Raw genomic sequence first — 21,096 nt, forward strand, 5'->3', positions numbered from 1 at the left:
CCTGGGCTGCATGCTAAGCCCCTTTTCGGCTTCACTTTCCGAATCCTGCCCTAGCTTGCGATTAGTTTTTTTCTCACTTCTTGCCCCCATCTCGCACCTTGCCTCATGGTCTCCCCTCCTCTGCGCACCTGACAGTTTGCCTGCCCTTCCACTGCCTGTCTCCAGACTTTACAAGGAGAAAAGGCAAAGCACTAAAGCGGGCCGGGCAACGGGTCAAGTTCCGCTTTCGGCGACTAGCAGGGAGGTAGCGTGGCCGAGCGGTCTAAGGCGCTGGATTAAGGCTCCAGTCTCTTCGGAGGCGTGGGTTCAAATCCCACCGCTGCCACTTTTCCTGGCCTTGCATTTTAAAGAAGAACGTAACGTTGACCTCTTCCTTCATTAGTGCCACCTCTGTCGCAATGAGCAAGCGGATGGTATGCCACACCCTGCAGGAAAAAGGTTTCGCTTCTGACGTCTTGCTTTTCTGGACATCCAGTCTCAAGTTTCCCATCTGGAACGGCGCTCCCTGCTGCTTTGTGAAGGCTTGCTGCAAGAGCCTTCGAAACCCAGGAGCTCTTGCGTTGAGCTGTGACGCGTCCTGGGAAGACCTCCCGTTGCAGCGGAATGAGCCCCACTTCCAGGGCGTGCTGGTAGCAAATTTCCCACAGCCCACAGGGAGCAAACGATCCCAGGTGTGATGTATCACCAGGAGAGGCTGAGATGAGAGTAGGGGTTCACGCGTGTGCCCGGACCGAGGTTAATGATGGGATTAGAGCTAGGGTTAGATGCAGGGAAAGAGTGAGAGTTATAATTAGGGATAAAGCTAACAGGTGATCATTACTCGTCATGTAACATGATACAAAGGGTCAGAAGAGGAACTGATTCAGGGTTACAATTTGGACTTCGCAGACAACAGGAGCACTAAATGGTGCTGAGGGGGACTCAATAAAGTGGACCGGCCGCCTAATGTAAGCAATTGTGCACAAATATTGTACGATGACTAGCGTTGCCGGTGCTTTTTTCTTAAAGAGTCAGTTCTTGGCACCCATTCCCTACTTGACTCAGCCTAATCTTCAAGAATATTTGTCAAGAACTAAAAAAAATCCAGAAAAGATTTAACCTCCCCGTCGGGGAATTGAACCCCGGTCTCCCGCGTGACAGGCGGGGATACTGACCACTATACTAACGAGGAGACGTGAGGGCATGAAATGAACAGCTGCTGATGTCTGCACAGCATCCAGCGACCACCTAGCTGGCCTAGGGGGGTCTCATTTTCCCCCGTCAAACGGCTTGCCCGATCTAAGGCTAATTTCTTTCTTTTTATCGGCACCAGGCTTAAAACTCAGTTTAAGGCGATAGTTCCGGGCTATGTTTGACTCCAGAGTTGAATCTGTCATCCCGCATTTCCTCAGCAAATCAAGCTACCCATCTCAAGTCTCATGAGCTGAGGACGGCAAAGTCCCTGTGGGCTTAGGACAGTCAAAGAAACCCCTGGGCTGCATGCTAAGCCCCTTTTCGGCTTCACTTTCCGAATCCTGCCCTAGCTTGCGATTAGTTTTTTTCTCACTTCTTGCCCCCATCTCCCACCTTGCCTCATGGTCTCCCCTCCTCTGCGCACCTGACAGTTTGCCTGCCCTTCCACTGCCTGTCTCCAGACTTTCCAAGGAGAAAAGGCAAAGCACTAAAGCGGGCCGGGCAACGGGTCAAGTTCCGCTTTCGGCGACTAGCAGGGAGGTAGCGTGGCCGAGCGGTCTAAGGCGCTGGATTAAGGCTCCAGTCTCTTCGGAGGCGTGGGTTCAAATCGCACCGCTGCCACTTTTCCTGGCCTTGCATTTTAAAGAAGAACGTAACGTTGACCTCTTCCTTCATTAGTGCCACCTCTGTCGCAATGAGCAAGCGGATGGTATGCCACACCCTGCAGGAAAAAGGTTTCGCTTCTGACGTCTTGCTTTTCTGGACATCCAGTCTCAAGTTTCCCATCTGGAACGGCGCTCCCTGCTGCTTTGTGAAGGCTTGCTGCAAGAGCCTTCGAAACCCAGGAGCTCTTGCGTTGAGCTGTGACGCGTCCTGGGAAGACCTCCCGTTGCAGCGGAATGAGCCCCACTTCCAGGGCGTGCTGGTAGCAAATTTCCCACAGCCCACAGGGAGCAAACGATCCCAGGTGTGATGTATCACCAGGAGAGGCTGAGATGAGAGTAGGGGTTCACGCGTGTGCCCGGACCGAGGTTAATGATGGGATTAGAGCTAGGGTTAGATGCAGGGAAAGAGTGAGAGTTATAATTAGGGATAAAGCTAACAGGTGATCATTACTCGTCATGTAACATGATACAAAGGGTCAGAAGAGGAACTGATTCAGGGTTACAATTTGGACTTCGCAGACAACAGGAGCACTAAATGGTGCTGAGGGGGACTCAATAAAGTGGACCGGCCGCCTAATGTAAGCAATTGTGCACAAATATTGTACGATGACTAGCGTTGCCGGTGCTTTTTTCTTAAAGAGTCAGTTCTTGGCACCCATTCCCTACTTGACTCAGCCTAATCTTCAAGAATATTTGTCAAGAACTAAAAAAAATCCAGAAAAGGTTTAACCTCCCCGTCGGGGAATTGAACCCCGGTCTGGCGGGGATACTGACCACTATACTAACGAGGAGACGTGAGGGCATGAAATGAACAGCTGCTGATGTCTGCACAGCATCCAGCGACCACCTAGCTGGCCTAGGGGGGTCTCATTTTCCCCCGTCAAACGGCTTGCCCGATCTAAGGCTAATTTCTTTCTTTTTATCGGCACCAGGCTTAAAACTCAGTTTAAGGCGATAGTTCCGGGCTATGTTTGACTCCAGAGTTGAATCTGTCATCCCGCATTTCCTCAGCAAATCAAGCTACCCATCTCAAGTCTCATGAGCTGAGGACGGCAAAGTCCCTGTGGGCTTAGGACAGTCAAAGAAACCCCTGGGCTGCATGCTAAGCCCCTTTTCGGCTTCACTTTCCGAATCCTGCCCTAGCTTGCGATTAGTTTTTTTCTCACTTCTTGCCCCCATCTCCCACCTTGCCTCATGGTCTCCCCTCCTCTGCGCACCTGACAGTTTGCCTGCCCTTCCACTGCCTGTCTCCAGACTTTCCAAGGAGAAAAGGCAAAGCACTAAAGCGGGCCGGGCAACGGGTCAAGTTCCGCTTTCGGCGACTAGCAGGGAGGTAGCGTGGCCGAGCGGTCTAAGGCGCTGGATTAAGGCTCCAGTCTCTTCGGAGGCGTGGGTTCAAATCCCACCGCTGCCACTTTTCCTGGCCTTGCATTTTAAAGAAGAACGTAACGTTGACCTCTTCCTTCATTAGTGCCACCTCTGTCGCAATGAGCAAGCGGATGGTATGCCACACCCTGCAGGAAAAAGGTTTCGCTTCTGACGTCTTGCTTTTCTGGACATCCAGTCTCAAGTTTCCCATCTGGAACGGCGCTCCCTGCTGCTTTGTGAAGGCTTGCTGCAAGAGCCTTCGAAACCCAGGAGCTCTTGCGTTGAGCTGTGACGCGTCCTGGGAAGACCTCCCGTTGCAGCGGAATGAGCCCCACTTCCAGGGCGTGCTGGTAGCAAATTTCCCACAGCCCACAGGGAGCAAACGATCCCAGGTGTGATGTATCACCAGGAGAGGCTGAGATGAGAGTAGGGGTTCACGCGTGTGCCCGGACCGAGGTTAATGATGGGATTAGAGCTAGGGTTAGATGCAGGGAAAGAGTGAGAGTTATAATTAGGGATAAAGCTAACAGGTGATCATTACTCGTCATGTAACATGATACAAAGGGTCAGAAGAGGAACTGATTCAGGGTTACAATTTGGACTTCGCAGACAACAGGAGCACTAAATGGTGCTGAGGGGGACTCAATAAAGTGGACCGGCCGCCTAATGTAAGCAATTGTGCACAAATATTGTACGATGACTAGCGTTGCCGGTGCTTTTTTCTTAAAGAGTCAGTTCTTGGCACCCATTCCCTACTTGACTCAGCCTAATCTTCAAGAATATTTGTCAAGAACTAAAAAAAATCCAGAAACGGTTTAACCTCCCCGTCGGGGAATTGAACCCCGGTCTCCCGCGTGACAGGCGGGGATACTGACCACTATACTAACGAGGAGACGTGAGGGCATGAAATGAACAGCTGCTGATGTCTGCACAGCATCCAGCGACCACCTAGCTGGCCTAGGGGGGTCTCATTTTCCCCCGTCAAACGGCTTGCCCGATCTAAGGCTAATTTCTTTCTTTTTATCGGCACCAGGCTTAAAACTCAGTTTAAGGCGATAGTTCCGGGCTATGTTTGACTCCAGAGTTGAATCTGTCATCCCGCATTTCCTCAGCAAATCAAGCTACCCATCTCAAGTCTCATGAGCTGAGGACGGCAAAGTCCCTGTGGGCTTAGGACAGTCAAAGAAACCCCTGGGCTGCATGCTAAGCCCCTTTTCGGCTTCACTTTCCGAATCCTGCCCTAGCTTGCGATTAGTTTTTTTCTCACTTCTTGCCCCCATCTCCCACCTTGCCTCATGGTCTCCCCTCCTCTGCGCACCTGACAGTTTGCCTGCCCTTCCACTGCCTGTCTCCAGACTTTCCAAGGAGAAAAGGCAAAGCACTAAAGCGGGCCGGGCAACGGGTCAAGTTCCGCTTTCGGCGACTAGCAGGGAGGTAGCGTGGCCGAGCGGTCTAAGGCGCTGGATTAAGGCTCCAGTCTCTTCGGAGGCGTGGGTTCAAATCCCACCGCTGCCACTTTTCCTGGCCTTGCATTTTAAAGAAGAACGTAACGTTGACCTCTTCCTTCATTAGTGCCACCTCTGTCGCAATGAGCAAGCGGATGGTATGCCACACCCTGCAGGAAAAAGGTTTCGCTTCTGACGTCTTGCTTTTCTGGACATCCAGTCTCAAGTTTCCCATCTGGAACGGCGCTCCCTGCTGCTTTGTGAAGGCTTGCTGCAAGAGCCTTCGAAACCCAGGAGCTCTTGCGTTGAGCTGTGACGCGTCCTGGGAAGACCTCCCGTTGCAGCGGAATGAGCCCCACTTCCAGGGCGTGCTGGTAGCAAATTTCCCACAGCCCACAGGGAGCAAACGATCCCAGGTGTGATGTATCACCAGAAAGGCTGAGATGAGAGTAGGGGTTCACGCGTGTGCCCGGACCGAGGTTAATGATGGGATTAGAGCTAGGGTTAGATGCAGGGAAAGAGTGAGAGTTATAATTAGGGATAAAGCTAACAGGTGATCATTACTCGTCATGTAACATGATACAAAGGGTCAGAAGAGGAACTGATTCAGGGTTACAATTTGGACTTCGCAGACAACAGGAGCACTAAATGGTGCTGAGGGGGACTCAATAAAGTGGACCGGCCGCCTAATGTAAGCAATTGTGCACAAATATTGTACGATGACTAGCGTTGCCGGTGCTTTTTTCTTAAAGAGTCAGTTCTTGGCACCCATTCCCTACTTGACTCAGCCTAATCTTCAAGAATATTTGTCAAGAACTAAAAAAAATCCAGAAAAGGTTTAACCTCCCCGTCGGGGAATTGAACCCCGGTCTCCCGCGTGACAGGCGGGGATACTGACCACTATACTAACGAGGAGACGTGAGGGCATGAAATGAACAGCTGCTGATGTCTGCACAGCATCCAGCGACCACCTAGCTGGCCTAGGGGGTCTCATTTTCCCCCGTCAAACGGCTTGCCCGATCTAAGGCTAATTTCTTTCTTTTTATCGGCACCAGGCTTAAAACTCAGTTTAAGGCGATAGTTCCGGGCTATGTTTGACTCCAGAGTTGAATCTGTCATCCCGCATTTCCTCAGCAAATCAAGCTACCCATCTCAAGTCTCATGAGCTGAGGACGGCAAAGTCCCTGTGGGCTTAGGACAGTCAAAGAAACCCCTGGGCTGCATGCTAAGCCCCTTTTCGGCTTCACTTTCCGAATCCTGCCCTAGCTTGCGATTAGTTTTTTTCTCACTTCTTGCCCCCATCTCCCACCTTGCCTCATGGTCTCCCCTCCTCTGCGCACCTGACAGTTTGCCTGCCCTTCCACTGCCTGTCTCCAGACTTTCCAAGGAGAAAAGGCAAAGCACTAAAGCGGGCCGGGCAACGGGTCAAGTTCCGCTTTCGGCAACTAGCAGGGAGGTAGCGTGGCCGAGCGGTCTAAGGCGCTGGATTAAGGCTCCAGTCTCTTCGGAGGCGTGGGTTCAAATCCCACCGCTGCCACTTTTCCTGGCCTTGCATTTTAAAGAAGAACGTAACGTTGACCTCTTCCTTCATTAGTGCCACCTCTGTCGCAATGAGCAAGCGGATGGTATGCCACACCCTGCAGGAAAAAGGTTTCGCTTCTGACGTCTTGCTTTTCTGGACATCCAGTCTCAAGTTTCCCATCTGGAACGGCGCTCCCTGCTGCTTTGTGAAGGCTTGCTGCAAGAGCCTTCGAAACCCAGGAGCTCTTGCGTTGAGCTGTGACGCGTCCTGGGAAGACCTCCCGTTGCAGCGGAATGAGCCCCACTTCCAGGGCGTGCTGGTAGCAAATTTCCCACAGCCCACAGGGAGCAAACGATCCCAGGTGTGATGTATCACCAGGAGAGGCTGAGATGAGAGTAGGGGTTCACGCGTGTGCCCGGACCGAGGTTAATGATGGGATTAGAGCTAGGGTTAGATGCAGGGAAAGAGTGAGAGTTATAATTAGGGATAAAGCTAACAGGTGATCATTACTCGTCATGTAACATGATACAAAGGGTCAGAAGAGGAACTGATTCAGGGTTACAATTTGGACTTCGCAGACAACAGGAGCACTAAATGGTGCTGAGGGGGACTCAATAAAGTGGACCGGCCGCCTAATGTAAGCAATTGTGCACAAATATTGTACGATGACTAGCGTTGCCGGTGCTTTTTTCTTAAAGAGTCAGTTCTTGGCACCCATTCCCTACTTGACTCAGCCTAATCTTCAAGAATATTTGTCAAGAACTAAAAAAAATCCAGAAACGGTTTAACCTCCCCGTCGGGAATTGAACCCCGGTCTCCCGCGTGACAGGCGGGGATACTGACCACTATACTAACGAGGAGACGTGAGGGCATGAAATGAACAGCTGCTGATGTCTGCACAGCATCCAGCGACCACCTAGCTGGCCTAGGGGGGTCTCATTTTCCCCCGTCAAACGGCTTGCCCGATCTAAGGCTAATTTCTTTCTTTTTATCGGCACCAGGCTTAAAACTCAGTTTAAGGCGATAGTTCCGGGCTATGTTTGACTCCAGAGTTGAATCTGTCATCCCGCATTTCCTCAGCAAATCAAGCTACCCATCTCAAGTCTCATGAGCTGAGGACGGCAAAGTCCCTGTGGGCTTAGGACAGTCAAAGAAACCCCTGGGCTGCATGCTAAGCCCCTTTTCGGCTTCACTTTCCGAATCCTGCCCTAGCTTGCGATTAGTTTTTTTCTCACTTCTTGCCCCCATCTCCCACCTTGCCTCATGGTCTCCCCTCCTCTGCGCACCTGACAGTTTGCCTGCCCTTCCACTGCCTGTCTCCAGACTTTACAAGGAGAAAAGGCAAAGCACTAAAGCGGGCCGGGCAACGGGTCAAGTTCCGCTTTCGGCGACTAGCAGGGAGGTAGCGTGGCCGAGCGGTCTAAGGCGCTGGATTAAGGCTCCAGTCTCTTCGGAGGCGTGGGTTCAAATCCCACCGCTGCCACTTTTCCTGGCCTTGCATTTTAAAGAAGAACGTAACGTTGACCTCTTCCTTCATTAGTGCCACCTCTGTCGCAATGAGCAAGCGGATGGTATGCCACACCCTGCAGGAAAAAGGTTTCGCTTCTGACGTCTTGCTTTTCTGGACATCCAGTCTCAAGTTTCCCATCTGGAACGGCGCTCCCTGCTGCTTTGTGAAGGCTTGCTGCAAGAGCCTTCGAAACCCAGGAGCTCTTGCGTTGAGCTGTGACGCGTCCTGGGAAGACCTCCCGTTGCAGCGGAATGAGCCCCACTTCCAGGGCGTGCTGGTAGCAAATTTCCCACAGCCCACAGGGAGCAAACGATCCCAGGTGTGATGTATCACCAGGAGAGGCTGAGATGAGAGTAGGGGTTCACGCGTGTGCCCGGACCGAGGTTAATGATGGGATTAGAGCTAGGGTTAGATGCAGGGAAAGAGTGAGAGTTATAATTAGGGATAAAGCTAACAGGTGATCATTACTCGTCATGTAACATGATACAAAGGGTCAGAAGAGGAACTGATTCAGGGTTACAATTTGGACTTCGCAGACAACAGGAGCACTAAATGGTGCTGAGGGGGACTCAATAAAGTGGACCGGCCGCCTAATGTAAGCAATTGTGCACAAATATTGTACGATGACTAGCGTTGCCGGTGCTTTTTTCTTAAAGAGTCAGTTCTTGGCACCCATTCCCTACTTGACTCAGCCTAATCTTCAAGAATATTTGTCAAGAACTAAAAAAAATCCAGAAAAGGTTTAACCTCCCCGTCGGGGAATTGAACCCCGGTCTCCCGCGTGACAGGCGGGGATACTGACCACTATACTAACGAGGAGACGTGAGGGCATGAAATGAACAGCTGCTGATGTCTGCACAGCATCCAGCGACCACCTAGCTGGCCTAGGGGGGTCTCATTTTCCCCCGTCAAACGGCTTGCCCGATCTAAGGCTAATTTCTTTCTTTTTATCGGCACCAGGCTTAAAACTCAGTTTAAGGCGATAGTTCCGGGCTATGTTTGACTCCAGAGTTGAATCTGTCATCCCGCATTTCCTCAGCAAATCAAGCTACCCATCTCAAGTCTCATGAGCTGAGGACGGCAAAGTCCCTGTGGGCTTAGGACAGTCAAAGAAACCCCTGGGCTGCATGCTAAGCCCCTTTTCGGCTTCACTTTCCGAATCCTGCCCTAGCTTGCGATTAGTTTTTTTCTCACTTCTTGCCCCCATCTCCCACCTTGCCTCATGGTCTCCCCTCCTCTGCGCACCTGACAGTTTGCCTGCCCTTCCACTGCCTGTCTCCAGACTTTCCAAGGAGAAAAGGCAAAGCACTAAAGCGGGCCGGGCAACGGGTCAAGTTCCGCTTTCGGCGACTAGCAGGGAGGTAGCGTGGCCGAGCGGTCTAAGGCGCTGGATTAAGGCTCCAGTCTCTTCGGAGGCGTGGGTTCAAATCCCACCGCTGCCACTTTTCCTGGCCTTGCATTTTAAAGAAGAACGTAACGTTGACCTCTTCCTTCATTAGTGCCACCTCTGTCGCAATGAGCAAGCGGATGGTATGCCACACCCTGCAGGAAAAAGGTTTCGCTTCTGACGTCTTGCTTTTCTGGACATCCAGTCTCAAGTTTCCCATCTGGAACGGCGCTCCCTGCTGCTTTGTGAAGGCTTGCTGCAAGAGCCTTCGAAACCCAGGAGCTCTTGCGTTGAGCTGTGACGCGTCCTGGGAAGACCTCCCGTTGCAGCGGAATGAGCCCCACTTCCAGGGCGTGCTGGTAGCAAATTTCCCACAGCCCACAGGGAGCAAACGATCCCAGGTGTGATGTATCACCAGGAGAGGCTGAGATGAGAGTAGGGGTTCACGCGTGTGCCCGGACCGAGGTTAATGATGGGATTAGAGCTAGGGTTAGATGCAGGGAAAGAGTGAGAGTTATAATTAGGGATAAAGCTAACAGGTGATCATTACTCGTCATGTAACATGATACAAAGGGTCAGAAGAGGAACTGATTCAGGGTTACAATTTGGACTTCGCAGACAACAGGAGCACTAAATGGTGCTGAGGGGGACTCAATAAAGTGGACCGGCCGCCTAATGTAAGCAATTGTGCACAAATATTGTACGATGACTAGCGTTGCCGGTGCTTTTTTCTTAAAGAGTCAGTTCTTGGCACCCATTCCCTACTTGACTCAGCCTAATCTTCAAGAATATTTGTCAAGAACTAAAAAAAATCCAGAAAAGGTTTAACCTCCCCGTCGGGGAATTGAGCCCCGGTCTCCCGCGTGACAGGCGGGGATACTGACCACTATACTAACGAGGAGACGTGAGGGCATGAAATGAACAGCTGCTGATGTCTGCACAGCATCCAGCGACCACCTAGCTGGCCTAGGGGGTCTCATTTTCCCCCGTCAAACGGCTTGCCCGATCTAAGGCTAATTTCTTTCTTTTTATCGGCACCAGGCTTAAAACTCAGTTTAAGGCGATAGTTCCGGGCTAAGTTTGACTCCAGAGTTGAATCTGTCATCCCGCATTTCCTCAGCAAATCAAGCTACCCATCTCAAGTCTCATGAGCTGAGGACGGCAAAGTCCCTGTGGGCTTAGGACAGTCAAAGAAACCCCTGGGCTGCATGCTAAGCCCCTTTTCGGCTTCACTTTCCGAATCCTGCCCTAGCTTGCGATTAGTTTTTTTCTCACTTCTTGCCCCCATCTCCCACCTTGCCTCATGGTCTCCCCTCCTCTGCGCACCTGACAGTTTGCCTGCCCTTCCACTGCCTGTCTCCAGACTTTCCAAGGAGAAAAGGCAAAGCACTAAAGCGGGCCGGGCAACGGGTCAAGTTCCGCTTTCGGCGACTAGCAGGGAGGTAGCGTGGCCGAGCGGTCTAAGGCGCTGGATTAAGGCTCCAGTCTCTTCGGAGGCGTGGGTTCAAATCCCACCGCTGCCACTTTTCCTGGCCTTGCATTTTAAAGAAGAACGTAACGTTGACCTCTTCCTTCATTAGTGCCACCTCTGTCGCAATGAGCAAGCGGATGGTATGCCACACCCTGCAGGAAAAAGGTTTCGCTTCTGACGTCTTGCTTTTCTGGACATCCAGTCTCAAGTTTCCCATCTGGAACGGCGCTCCCTGCTGCTTTGTGAAGGCTTGCTGCAAGAGCCTTCGAAACCCAGGAGCTCTTGCGTTGAGCTGTGACGCGTCCTGGGAAGACCTCCCGTTGCAGCGGAATGAGCCCCACTTCCAGGGCGTGCTGGTAGCAAATTTCCCACAGCCCACAGGGAGCAAACGATCCCAGGTGTGATGTATCACCAGGAGAGGCTGAGATGAGAGTAGGGGTTCACGCGTGTGCCCGGACCGAGGTTAATGATGGGATTAGAGCTAGGGTTAGATGCAGGGAAAGAGTGAGAGTTATAATTAGGGATAAAGCTAACAGGTGATCATTACTCGTCATGTAACATGATACAAAGGGTCAGAAGAGGAACTGATTCAGGGTTACAATTTGGACTTCGCAGACAACAGGAGCACTAAATGGTGCTGAGGGGGACTCAATAAAGTGGACCGGCCGCCTAATGTAAGCAATTGTGCACAAATATTGTACGATGACTAGCGTTGCCGGTGCTTTTTTCTTAAAGAGTCAGTTCTTGGCACCCATTCCCTACTTGACTCAGCCTAATCTTCAAGAATATTTGTCAAGAACTAAAAAAAATCCAGAAAAGGTTTAACCTCCCCGTCGGGGAATTGAACCCCGGTCTCCCGCGTGACAGGCGGGGATACTGACCACTATACTAACGAGGAGACGTGAGGGCATGAAATGAACAGCTGCTGATGTCTGCACAGCATCCAGCGACCACCTAGCTGGCCTAGGGGGTCTCATTTTCCCCCGTCAAACGGCTTGCCCGATCTAAGGCTAATTTCTTTCTTTTTATCGGCACCAGGCTTAAAACTCAGTTTAAGGCGATAGTTCCGGGCTATGTTTGACTCCAGAGTTGAATCTGTCATCCCGCATTTCCTCAGCAAATCAAGCTACCCATCTCAAGTCTCATGAGCTGAGGACGGCAAAGTCCCTGTGGGCTTAGGACAGTCAAAGAAACCCCTGGGCTGCATGCTAAGCCCCTTTTCGGCTTCACTTTCCGAATCCTGCCCTAGCTTGCGATTAGTTTTTTTCTCACTTCTTGCCCCCATCTCCCACCTTGCCTCATGGTCTCCCCTCCTCTGCGCACCTGACAGTTTGCCTGCCCTTCCACTGCCTGTCTCCAGACTTTCCAAGGAGAAAAGGCAAAGCACTAAAGCGGGCCGGGCAACGGGTCAAGTTCCGCTTTCGGCGACTAGCAGGGAGGTAGCGTGGCCGAGCGGTCTAAGGCGCTGGATTAAGGCTCCAGTCTCTTCGGAGGCGTGGGTTCAAATCCCACCGCTGCCACTTTTCCTGGCCTTGCATTTTAAAGAAGAACGTAACGTTGACCTCTTCCTTCATTAGTGCCACCTCTGTCGCAATGAGCAAGCGGATGGTATGCCACACCCTGCAGGAAAAAGGTTTCGCTTCTGACGTCTTGCTTTTCTGGACATCCAGTCTCAAGTTTCCCATCTGGAACGGCGCTCCCTGCTGCTTTGTGAAGGCTTGCTGCAAGAGCCTTCGAAACCCAGGAGCTCTTGCGTTGAGCTGTGACGCGTCCTGGGAAGACCTCCCGTTGCAGCGGAATGAGCCCCACTTCCAGGGCGTGCTGGTAGCAAATTTCCCACAGCCCACAGGGAGCAAACGATCCCAGGTGTGATGTATCACCAGGAGAGGCTGAGATGAGAGTAGGGGTTCACGCGTGTGCCCGGACCGAGGTTAATGATGGGATTAGAGCTAGGGTTAGATGCAGGGAAAGAGTGAGAGTTATAATTAGGGATAAAGCTAACAGGTGATCATTACTCGTCATGTAACATGATACAAAGGGTCAGAAGAGGAACTGATTCAGGGTTACAATTTGGACTTCGCAGACAACAGGAGCACTAAATGGTGCTGAGGGGGACTCAATAAAGTGGACCGGCCGCCTAATGTAAGCAATTGTGCACAAATATTGTACGATGACTAGCGTTGCCGGTGCTTTTTTCTTAAAGAGTCAGTTCTTGGCACCCATTCCCTACTTGACTCAGCCTAATCTTCAAGAATATTTGTCAAGAACTAAAAAAAATCCAGAAAAGGTTTAACCTCCCCGTCGGGGAACCCCGGTCTCCCGCGTGACAGGCGGGGATACTGACCACTATACTAACGAGGAGACGTGAGGGCATGAAATGAACAGCTGCTGATGTCTGCACAGCATCCAGCGACCACCTAGATGGCCTAGGGGGTCTCATTTTCCCCCGTCAAACGGCTTGCCCGATCTAAGGCTAATTTCTTTCTTTTTATCGGCACCAGGCTTAAAACTCAGTTTAAGGCGATAGTTCCGGGCTATGTTTGACTCCAGAGTTGAATCTGTCATCCCGCATTTCCTCAGCAAATCAAGCTACCCATCTCAAGTCTCATGAGCTGAGGACGGCAAAGTCCCTGTGGGCTTAGGACAGTCAAAGAAACCCCTGGGCTGCATGCTAAGCCCCTTTTCGGCTTCACTTTCCGAATCCTGCCCTAGCTTGCGATTAGTTTTTTTCTCACTTCTTGCCCCCATCTCCCACCTTGCCTCATGGTCTCCCCTCCTCTGCGCACCTGACAGTTTGCCTGCCCTTCCACTGCCTGTCTCCAGACTTTCCAAGGAGAAAAGGCAAAGCACTAAAGCGGGCCGGGCAACGGGTCAAGTTCCGCTTTCGGCGACTAGCAGGGAGGTAGCGTGGCCGAGCGGTCTAAGGCGCTGGATTAAGGCTCCAGTCTCTTCGGAGGCGTGGGTTCAAATCCCACCGCTGCCACTTTTCCTGGCCTTGCATTTTAAAGAAGAACGTAACGTTGACCTCTTCCTTCATTAGTGCCACCTCTGTCGCAATGAGCAAGCGGATGGTATGCCACACCCTGCAGGAAAAAGGTTTCGCTTCTGACGTCTTGCTTTTCTGGACATCCAGTCTCAAGTTTCCCATCTGGAACGGCGCTCCCTGCTGCTTTGTGAAGGCTTGCTGCAAGAGCCTTCGAAACCCAGGAGCTCTTGCGTTGAGCTGTGACGCGTCCTGGGAAGACCTCCCGTTGCAGCGGAATGAGCCCCACTTCCAGGGCGTGCTGGTAGCAAATTTCCCACAGCCCACAGGGAGCAAACGATCCCAGGTGTGATGTATCACCAGGAGAGGCTGAGATGAGAGTAAGGGTTCACGCGTGTGCCCGGACCGAGGTTAATGATGGGATTAGAGCTAGGGTTAGATGCAGGGAAAGAGTGAGAGTTATAATTAGGGATAAAGCTAACAGGTGATCATTACTCGTCATGTAACATGATACAAAGGGTCAGAAGAGGAACTGATTCAGGGTTACAATTTGGACTTCGCAGACAACAGGAGCACTAAATGGTGCTGAGGGGGACTCAATAAAGTGGACCGGCCGCCTAATGTAAGCAATTGTGCACAAATATTGTACGATGACTAGCGTTGCCGGTGCTTTTTTCTTAAAGAGTCAGTTCTTGGCACCCATTCCCTACTTGACTCAGCCTAATCTTCAAGAATATTTGTCAAGAACTAAAAAAAATCCAGAAAAGGTTTAACCTCCCCGTCGGGGAATTGAACCCCGGTCTCCCGCGTGACAGGCGGGGATACTGACCACTATACTAACGAGGAGACGTGAGGGCATGAAATGAACAGCTGCTGATGTCTGCACAGCATCCAGCGACCACCTAGATGGCCTAGGGGGTCTCATTTTCCCCCGTCAAACGACTTGCCCGAGCTAAGGCTAATTTCTTTCTTTTTATCGGCACCAGGCTTAAAACTCAGTTTAAGGCGATAGTTCCGGGCTATGTTTGACTCCAGAGTTGAATCTGTCATCCCGCATTTCCTCAGCAAATCAAGCTACCCATCTCAAGTCTCATGAGCTGAGGACGGCAAAGTCCCTGTGGGCTTAGGACAGTCAAAGAAACCCCTGGGCTGCATGCTAAGCCCCTTTTCGGCTTCACTTTCCGAATCCTGCCCTAGCTTGCGATTAGTTTTTTTCTCACTTCTTGCCCCCATCTCCCACCTTGCCTCATGGTCTCCCCTCCTCTGCGCACCTGACAGTTTGCCTGCCCTTCCACTGCCTGTCTCCAGACTTTCCAAGGAGAAAAGGCAAAGCACTAAAGCGGGCCGGGCAACGGGTCAAGTTCCGCTTTCGGCGACTAGCAGGGAGGTAGCGTGGCCGAGCGGTCTAAGGTGCTGGATTAAGGCTCCAGTCTCTTCGGAGGCGTGGGTTCAAATCCCACCGCTGCCACTTTTCCTGGCCTTGCATTTTAAAGAAGAACGTAACGTTGACCTCTTCCTTCATTAGTGCCACCTCTGTCGCAATGAGCAAGCGGATGGTATGCCACACCCTGCAGGAAAAAGGTTTCGCTTCTGACGTCTTGCTTTTCTGGACATCCAGTCTCAAGTTTCCCATCTGGAACGGCGCTCCCTGCTGCTTTGTGAAGGCTTGCTGCAAGAGCCTTCGAAACCCAGGAGCTCTTGCGTTGAGCTGTGACGCGTCCTGGGAAGACCTCCCGTTGCAGCGGAATGAGCCCCACTTCCAGGGCGTGCTGGTAGCAAATTTCCCACAGCCCACAGGGAGCAAACGATCCCAGGTGTGATGTATCACCAGGAGAGGCTGAGATGAGAGTAAGGGTTCACGCGTGTGCCCGGACCGAGGTTAATGATGGGATTAGAGCTAGGGTTAGATGCAGGGAAAGAGTGAGAGTTATAATTAGGGATAAAGCTAACAGGTGATCATTACTCGTCATGTAACATGATACAAAGGGTCAGAAGAGGAACTGATTCAGGGTTACAATTTGGACTTCGCAGACAACAGGAGCACTAAATGGTGCTGAGGGGGACTCAATAAAGTGGACCGGCCGCCTAATGTAAGCAATTGTGCACAAATATTGTACGATGACTAGCGTTGCCGGTGCTTTTTTCTTAAAGAGTCAGTTCTTGGCACCCATTCCCTACTTGACTCAGCCTAATCTTCAAGAATATTTGTCAAGAACTAAAAAAAATCCAGAAAAGGTTTAACCTCCCCGTCGGGGAATTGAACCCCGGTCTCCCGCGTGACAGGCGGGGATACTGACCACTATACTAACGAGGAGACGTGAGGGCATGAAATGAACAGCTGCTGATGTCTGCACAGCATCCAGCGACCACCTAGATGGCCTAGGGGGTCTCATTTTCCCCCGTCAAACGGCTTGCCCGATCTAAGGCTAATTTCTTTCTTTTTATCGGCACCAGGCTTAAAACTCAGTTTAAGGCGATAGTTCCGGGCTATGTTTGACTCCAGAGTTGAATCTGTCATCCCGCATTTCCTCAGCAAATCAAGCTACCCATCTCAAGTCTCATGAGCTGAGGACGGCAAAGTCCCTGTGGGCTTAGGACAGTCAAAGAAACCCCTGGGCTGCATGCTAAGCCCCTTTTCGGCTTCACTTTCCGAATCCTGCCCTAGCTTGCGATTAGTTTTTTCCTCACTTCTTGCCCCCATCTCCCACCTTGCCTCATGGTCTCCCCTCCTCTGCGCACCTGACAGTTTGCCTGCCCTTCCACTGCCTGTCTCCAGACTTTCCAAGGAGAAAAGGCAAAGCACTAAAGCGGGCCGGGCAACGGGTCAAGTTCCGCTTTCGGCGACTAGCAGGGAGGTAGCGTGGCCGAGCGGTCTAAGGCGCTGGATTAAGGCTCCAGTCTCTTCGGAGGCGTGGGTTCAAATCCCACCGCTGCCACTTTTCCTGGCCTTGCATTTTAAAGAAGAACGTAACGTTGACCTCTTCCTTCATTAGTGCCACCTCTGTCGCAATGAGCAAGCGGATGGTATGCCACACCCTGCAGGAAAAAGGTTTCGCTTCTGACGTCTTGCTTTTCTGGACATCCAGTCTCAAGTTTCCCATCTGGAACGGCGCTCCCTGCTGCTTTGTGAAGACTTGCTGCAAGAGCCTTCGAAACCCAGGAGCTCTTGCGTTGAGCTGTGACGCGTCCTGGGAAGACCTCCCGTTGCAGCGGAATGAGCCCCACTTCCAGGGCGTGCTGGTAGCAAATTTCCCACAGCCCACAGGGAGCAAACGATCCCAGGTGTGATGTATCACCAGGAGAGGCTGAGATGAGAGTAAGGGTTCACGCGTGTGCCCGGACCGAGGTTAATGATGGGATTAGAGCTAGGGTTAGATGCAGGGAAAGAGTGAGAGTTATAATTAGGGATAAAGCTAACAGGTGATCATTACTCGTCATGTAACATGATACAAAGGGTCAGAAGAGGAACTGATTCAGGGTTACAATTTGGACTTCGCAGACAACAGGAGCACTAAATGGTGCTGAGGGGGACTCAATAAAGTGGACCGGCCGCCTAATGTAAGCAATTGTGCACAAATATTGTACGATGACTAGCGTTGCCGGTGCTTTTTTCTTAAAGAGTCAGTTCTTGGCACCCATTCCCTACTTGACTCAGCCTAATCTTCAAGAATATTTGTCAAGAACTAAAAAAAATCCAGAAAAGGTTTAACCTCCCCGTCGGGGAACCCCGGTCTCCCGCGTGACAGGCGGGGATACTGACCACTATACTAACGAGGAGACGTGAGGGCATGAAATGAACAGCTGCTGATGTCTGCACAGCATCCAGCGACCACCTAGATGGCCTAGGGGGTCTCATTTTCCCCCGTCAAACGGCTTGCCCGATCTAAGGCTAATTTCTTTCTTTTTATCGGCACCAGGCTTAAAACTCAGTTTAAGGCGATAGTTCCGGGCTATGTTTGACTCCAGAGTTGAATCTGTCATCCCGCATTTCCTCAGCAAATCAAGCTACCCATCTCAAGTCTCATGAGCTGAGGACGGCAAAGTCCCTGTGGGCTTAGGACAGTCAAAGAAACCCCTGGGCTGCATGCTAAGCCCCTTTTCGGCTTCACTTTCCGAATCCTGCCCTAGCTTGCGATTAGTTTTTTTCTCACTTCTTGCCCCCATCTCCCACCTTGCCTCATGGTCTCCCCTCCTCTGCGCACCTGACAGTTTGCCTGCCCTTCCACTGCCTGTCTCCAGACTTTCCAAGGAGAAAAGGCAAAGCACTAAAGCGGGCCGGGCAACGGGTCAAGTTCCGCTTTCGGCGACTAGCAGGGAGGTAGCGTGGCCGAGCGGTCTAAGGCGCTGGATTAAGGCTCCAGTCTCTTCGGAGGCGTGGGTTCAAATCCCACCGCTGCCACTTTTCCTGGCCTTGCATTTTAAAGAAGAACGTAACGTTGACCTCTTCCTTCATTAGTGCCACCTCTGTCGCAATGAGCAAGCGGATGGTATGCCACACCCTGCAGGAAAAAGGTTTCGCTTCTGACGTCTTGCTTTTCTGGACATCCAGTCTCAAGTTTCCCATCTGGAACGGCGCTCCCTGCTGCTTTGTGAAGACTTGCTGCAAGAGCCTTCGAAACCCAGGAGCTCTTGCGTTGAGCTGTGACGCGTCCTGGGAAGACCTCCCGTTGCAGCGGAATGAGCCCCACTTCCAGGGCGTGCTGGTAGCAAATTTCCCACAGCCCACAGGGAGCAAACGATCCCAGGTGTGATGTATCACCAGGAGAGGCTGAGATGAGAGTAAGGGTTCACGCGTGTGCCCGGACCGAGGTTAATGATGGGATTAGAGCTAGGGTTAGATGCAGGGAAAGAGTGAGAGTTATAATTAGGGATAAAGCTAACAGGTGATCATTACTCGTCATGTAACATGATACAAAGGGTCAGAAGAGGAACTGATTCAGGGTTACAATTTGGACTTCGCAGACAACAGGAGCACTAAATGGTGCTGAGGGGGACTCAATAAAGTGGACCGGCCGCCTAATGTAAGCAATTGTGCACAAATATTGTACGATGACTAGCGTTGCCGGTGCTTTTTTCTTAAAGAGTCAGTTCTTGGCACCCATTCCCTACTTGACTCAGCCTAATCTTCAAGAATATTTGTCAAGAACTAAAAAAAATCCAGAAAAGGTTTAACCTCCCCGTCAGGGAATTGAACCCCGGTCTCCCGCGTGACAGGCGGGGATACTGACCACTATACTAACGAGGAGACGTGAGGGCATGAAATGAACAGCTGCTGATGTCTGCACAGCATCCAGCGACCACCTAGATGGCCTAGGGGGTCTCATTTTCCCCCGTCAAACGGCTTGCCCGATCTAAGGCTAATTTCTTTCTTTTTATCGGCACCAGGCTTAAAACTCAGTTTAAGGCGATAGTTCCGGGCTATGTTTGACTCCAGAGTTGAATCTGTCATCCCGCATTTCCTCAGCAAATCAAGCTACCCATCTCAAGTCTCATGAGCTGAGGACGGCAAAGTCCCTGTGGGCTTAGGACAGTCAAAGAAACCCCTGGGCTGCATGCTAAGCCCCTTTTCGGCTTCACTTTCCGAATCCTGCCCTAGCTTGCGATTAGTTTTTTTCTCACTTCTTGCCCCCAACTCCCACCTTGCCTCATGGTCTCCCCTCCTCTGCGCACCTGACAGTTTGCCTGCCCTTCCACTGCCTGTCTCCAGACTTTCCAAGGAGAAAAGGCAAAGCACTAAAGCGGGCCGGGCAACGGGTCAAGTTCCGCTTTCGGCGACTAGCAGGGAGGTAGCGTGGCCGAGCGGTCTAAGGTGCTGGATTAAGGCTCCAGTCTCTTCGGAGGCGTGGGTTCAAATCCCACCGCTGCCACTTTTCCTGGCCTTGCATTTTAAAGAAGAACGTAACGTTGACCTCTTCCTTCATTAGTGCCAGCTCTGTCGCAATGAGCAAGCGGATGGTATGCCACACCCTGCAGGAAAAAGGTTTCGCTTCTGACGTCTTGCTTTTCTGGACATCCAGTCTCAAGTTTCCCATCTGGAACGGCGCTCCCTGCTGCTTTGTGAAGGCTTGCTGCAAGAGCCTTCGAAACCCAGGAGCTCTTGCGTTGAGCTGTGACGCGTCCTGGGAAGACCTCCCGTTGCAGCGGAATGAGCCCCACTTCCAGGGCGTGCTGGTAGCAAATTTCCCACAGCCCACAGGGAGCAAACGATCCCAGGTGTGATGTATCACCAGGAGAGGCTGAGATGAGAGTAAGGGTTCACGCGTGTGCCCGGACCGAGGTTAATGATGGGATTAGAGCTAGGGTTAGATGCAGGGAAAGAGTGAGAGTTATAATTAGGGATAAAGCTAACAGGTGATCATTACTCGTCATGTAACATGATACAAAGGGTCAGAAGAGGAACTGATTCAGGGTTACAATTTGGACTTCGCAGACAACAGGAGCACTAAATGGTGCTGAGGGGGACTCAATAAAGTGGACCGGCCGCCTAATGTAAGCAATTGTGCACAAATATTGTACGATGACTAGCGTTGCCGGTGCTTTTTTCTTAAAGAGTCAGTTCTTGGCACCCATTCCCTACTTGACTCAGCCTAATCTTCAAGAATATTTGTCAAGAACTAAAAAAAATCCAGAAAAGGTTTAACCTCCCCGTCGGGGAATTGAACCCCGGTCTCCCGCGTGACAGGCGGGGATACTGACCACTATACTAACGAGGAGACGTGAGGGCATGAAATGAACAGCTGCTGATGTCTGCACAGCATCCAGCGACCACCTAGATGGCCTAGGGGGTCTCATTTTCCCCCGTCAAACGGCTTGCCCGATCTAAGGCTAATTTCTTTCTTTTTATCGGCACCAGGCTTAAAACTCAGTTTAAGGCGATAGTTCCGGGCTATGTTTGACTCCAGAGTTGAATCTGTCATCCCGCATTTCCTCAGCAAATCAAGCTACCCATCTCAAGTCTCATGAGCTGAGGACGGCAAAGTCCCTGTGGGCTTAGGACAGTCAAAGAAACCCCTGGGCTGCATGCTAAGCCCCTTTTCGGCTTCACTTTCCGAATCCTGCCCTAGCTTGCGATTAGTTTTTTTCTCACTTCTTGCCCCCATCTCCCACCTTGCCTCATGGTCTCCCCTCCTCTGCGCACCTGACAGTTTGCCTGCCCTTCCACTGCCTGTCTCCAGACTTTCCAAGGAGAAAAGGCAAAGCACTAAAGCGGGCCGGGCAACGGGTCAAGTTCCGCTTTCGGCGACTAGCAGGGAGGTAGCGTGGCCGAGCGGTCTAAGGCGCTGGATTAAGGCTCCAGTCTCTTCGGAGGCGTGGGTTCAAATCGCACCGCTGCCACTTTTCCTGGCCTTGCATTTTAAAGAAGAACGTAACGTTGACCTCTTCCTTCATTAGTGCCACCTCTGTCGCAATGAGCAAGCGGATGGTATGCCACACCCTGCAGGAAAAAGGTTTCGCTTCTGACGTCTTGCTTTTCTGGACATCCAGTCTCAAGTTTCCCATCTGGAACGGCGCTCCCTGCTGCTTTGTGAAGGCTTGCTGCAAGAGCCTTCGAAACCCAGGAGCTCTTGCGTT

At 51.5% G+C, this 21,096-nt stretch overlaps 19 non-coding genes across 19 annotated transcripts; 11 read left to right on the top strand and 8 right to left on the bottom strand.

Annotated features, from left to right (window-relative positions):
• The first annotated feature begins 243 nt into the window (after positions 1 to 243).
• TRNAL-AAG (transfer RNA leucine (anticodon AAG)) lies at positions 244 to 325 on the top strand. Its single transcript has one exon. It is a non-coding gene; the product is annotated as a tRNA-Leu (tRNA).
• A 774-nt stretch (positions 326 to 1,099) lies between these two features.
• TRNAD-GUC (transfer RNA aspartic acid (anticodon GUC)) lies at positions 1,100 to 1,171 on the bottom strand. Its single transcript has one exon. It is a non-coding gene; the product is annotated as a tRNA-Asp (tRNA).
• A 1,999-nt stretch (positions 1,172 to 3,170) lies between these two features.
• TRNAL-AAG (transfer RNA leucine (anticodon AAG)) lies at positions 3,171 to 3,252 on the top strand. Its single transcript has one exon. It is a non-coding gene; the product is annotated as a tRNA-Leu (tRNA).
• A 774-nt stretch (positions 3,253 to 4,026) lies between these two features.
• Positions 4,027 to 4,098, bottom strand: TRNAD-GUC (transfer RNA aspartic acid (anticodon GUC)). Its single transcript has one exon. It is a non-coding gene; the product is annotated as a tRNA-Asp (tRNA).
• Positions 4,099 to 4,639: 541 nt separating this feature from the next.
• TRNAL-AAG (transfer RNA leucine (anticodon AAG)) lies at positions 4,640 to 4,721 on the top strand. Its single transcript has one exon. It is a non-coding gene; the product is annotated as a tRNA-Leu (tRNA).
• A 773-nt stretch (positions 4,722 to 5,494) lies between these two features.
• TRNAD-GUC (transfer RNA aspartic acid (anticodon GUC)) lies at positions 5,495 to 5,566 on the bottom strand. Its single transcript has one exon. It is a non-coding gene; the product is annotated as a tRNA-Asp (tRNA).
• Positions 5,567 to 6,106: 540 nt separating this feature from the next.
• On the top strand, positions 6,107 to 6,188 carry TRNAL-AAG (transfer RNA leucine (anticodon AAG)). Its single transcript has one exon. It is a non-coding gene; the product is annotated as a tRNA-Leu (tRNA).
• A 1,386-nt stretch (positions 6,189 to 7,574) lies between these two features.
• On the top strand, positions 7,575 to 7,656 carry TRNAL-AAG (transfer RNA leucine (anticodon AAG)). The gene has a single exon. It is a non-coding gene; the product is annotated as a tRNA-Leu (tRNA).
• Positions 7,657 to 8,430: 774 nt separating this feature from the next.
• TRNAD-GUC (transfer RNA aspartic acid (anticodon GUC)) lies at positions 8,431 to 8,502 on the bottom strand. The gene has a single exon. It is a non-coding gene; the product is annotated as a tRNA-Asp (tRNA).
• A 541-nt stretch (positions 8,503 to 9,043) lies between these two features.
• On the top strand, positions 9,044 to 9,125 carry TRNAL-AAG (transfer RNA leucine (anticodon AAG)). Its single transcript has one exon. It is a non-coding gene; the product is annotated as a tRNA-Leu (tRNA).
• A 1,386-nt stretch (positions 9,126 to 10,511) lies between these two features.
• On the top strand, positions 10,512 to 10,593 carry TRNAL-AAG (transfer RNA leucine (anticodon AAG)). Its single transcript has one exon. It is a non-coding gene; the product is annotated as a tRNA-Leu (tRNA).
• Positions 10,594 to 11,367: 774 nt separating this feature from the next.
• Positions 11,368 to 11,439, bottom strand: TRNAD-GUC (transfer RNA aspartic acid (anticodon GUC)). The gene has a single exon. It is a non-coding gene; the product is annotated as a tRNA-Asp (tRNA).
• A 540-nt stretch (positions 11,440 to 11,979) lies between these two features.
• On the top strand, positions 11,980 to 12,061 carry TRNAL-AAG (transfer RNA leucine (anticodon AAG)). Its single transcript has one exon. It is a non-coding gene; the product is annotated as a tRNA-Leu (tRNA).
• Positions 12,062 to 13,442: 1,381 nt separating this feature from the next.
• On the top strand, positions 13,443 to 13,524 carry TRNAL-AAG (transfer RNA leucine (anticodon AAG)). The gene has a single exon. It is a non-coding gene; the product is annotated as a tRNA-Leu (tRNA).
• A 774-nt stretch (positions 13,525 to 14,298) lies between these two features.
• On the bottom strand, positions 14,299 to 14,370 carry TRNAD-GUC (transfer RNA aspartic acid (anticodon GUC)). Its single transcript has one exon. It is a non-coding gene; the product is annotated as a tRNA-Asp (tRNA).
• A 1,396-nt stretch (positions 14,371 to 15,766) lies between these two features.
• On the bottom strand, positions 15,767 to 15,838 carry TRNAD-GUC (transfer RNA aspartic acid (anticodon GUC)). The gene has a single exon. It is a non-coding gene; the product is annotated as a tRNA-Asp (tRNA).
• Positions 15,839 to 16,378: 540 nt separating this feature from the next.
• TRNAL-AAG (transfer RNA leucine (anticodon AAG)) lies at positions 16,379 to 16,460 on the top strand. Its single transcript has one exon. It is a non-coding gene; the product is annotated as a tRNA-Leu (tRNA).
• Positions 16,461 to 17,841: 1,381 nt separating this feature from the next.
• Positions 17,842 to 17,923, top strand: TRNAL-AAG (transfer RNA leucine (anticodon AAG)). The gene has a single exon. It is a non-coding gene; the product is annotated as a tRNA-Leu (tRNA).
• Positions 17,924 to 20,165: 2,242 nt separating this feature from the next.
• Positions 20,166 to 20,237, bottom strand: TRNAD-GUC (transfer RNA aspartic acid (anticodon GUC)). Its single transcript has one exon. It is a non-coding gene; the product is annotated as a tRNA-Asp (tRNA).
• Between the last annotated feature and the right edge of the window lie 859 nt (positions 20,238 to 21,096).

The sequence above is a fragment of the Ambystoma mexicanum genome, unplaced genomic scaffold, assembly GCF_040938575.1.
Source record: "Ambystoma mexicanum isolate Mex_15411 unplaced genomic scaffold, UKY_AmexF1_1 Mex_scaf20, whole genome shotgun sequence".
In the NCBI taxonomy this organism is placed as follows: domain Eukaryota; kingdom Metazoa; phylum Chordata; class Amphibia; order Caudata; family Ambystomatidae; genus Ambystoma; species Ambystoma mexicanum.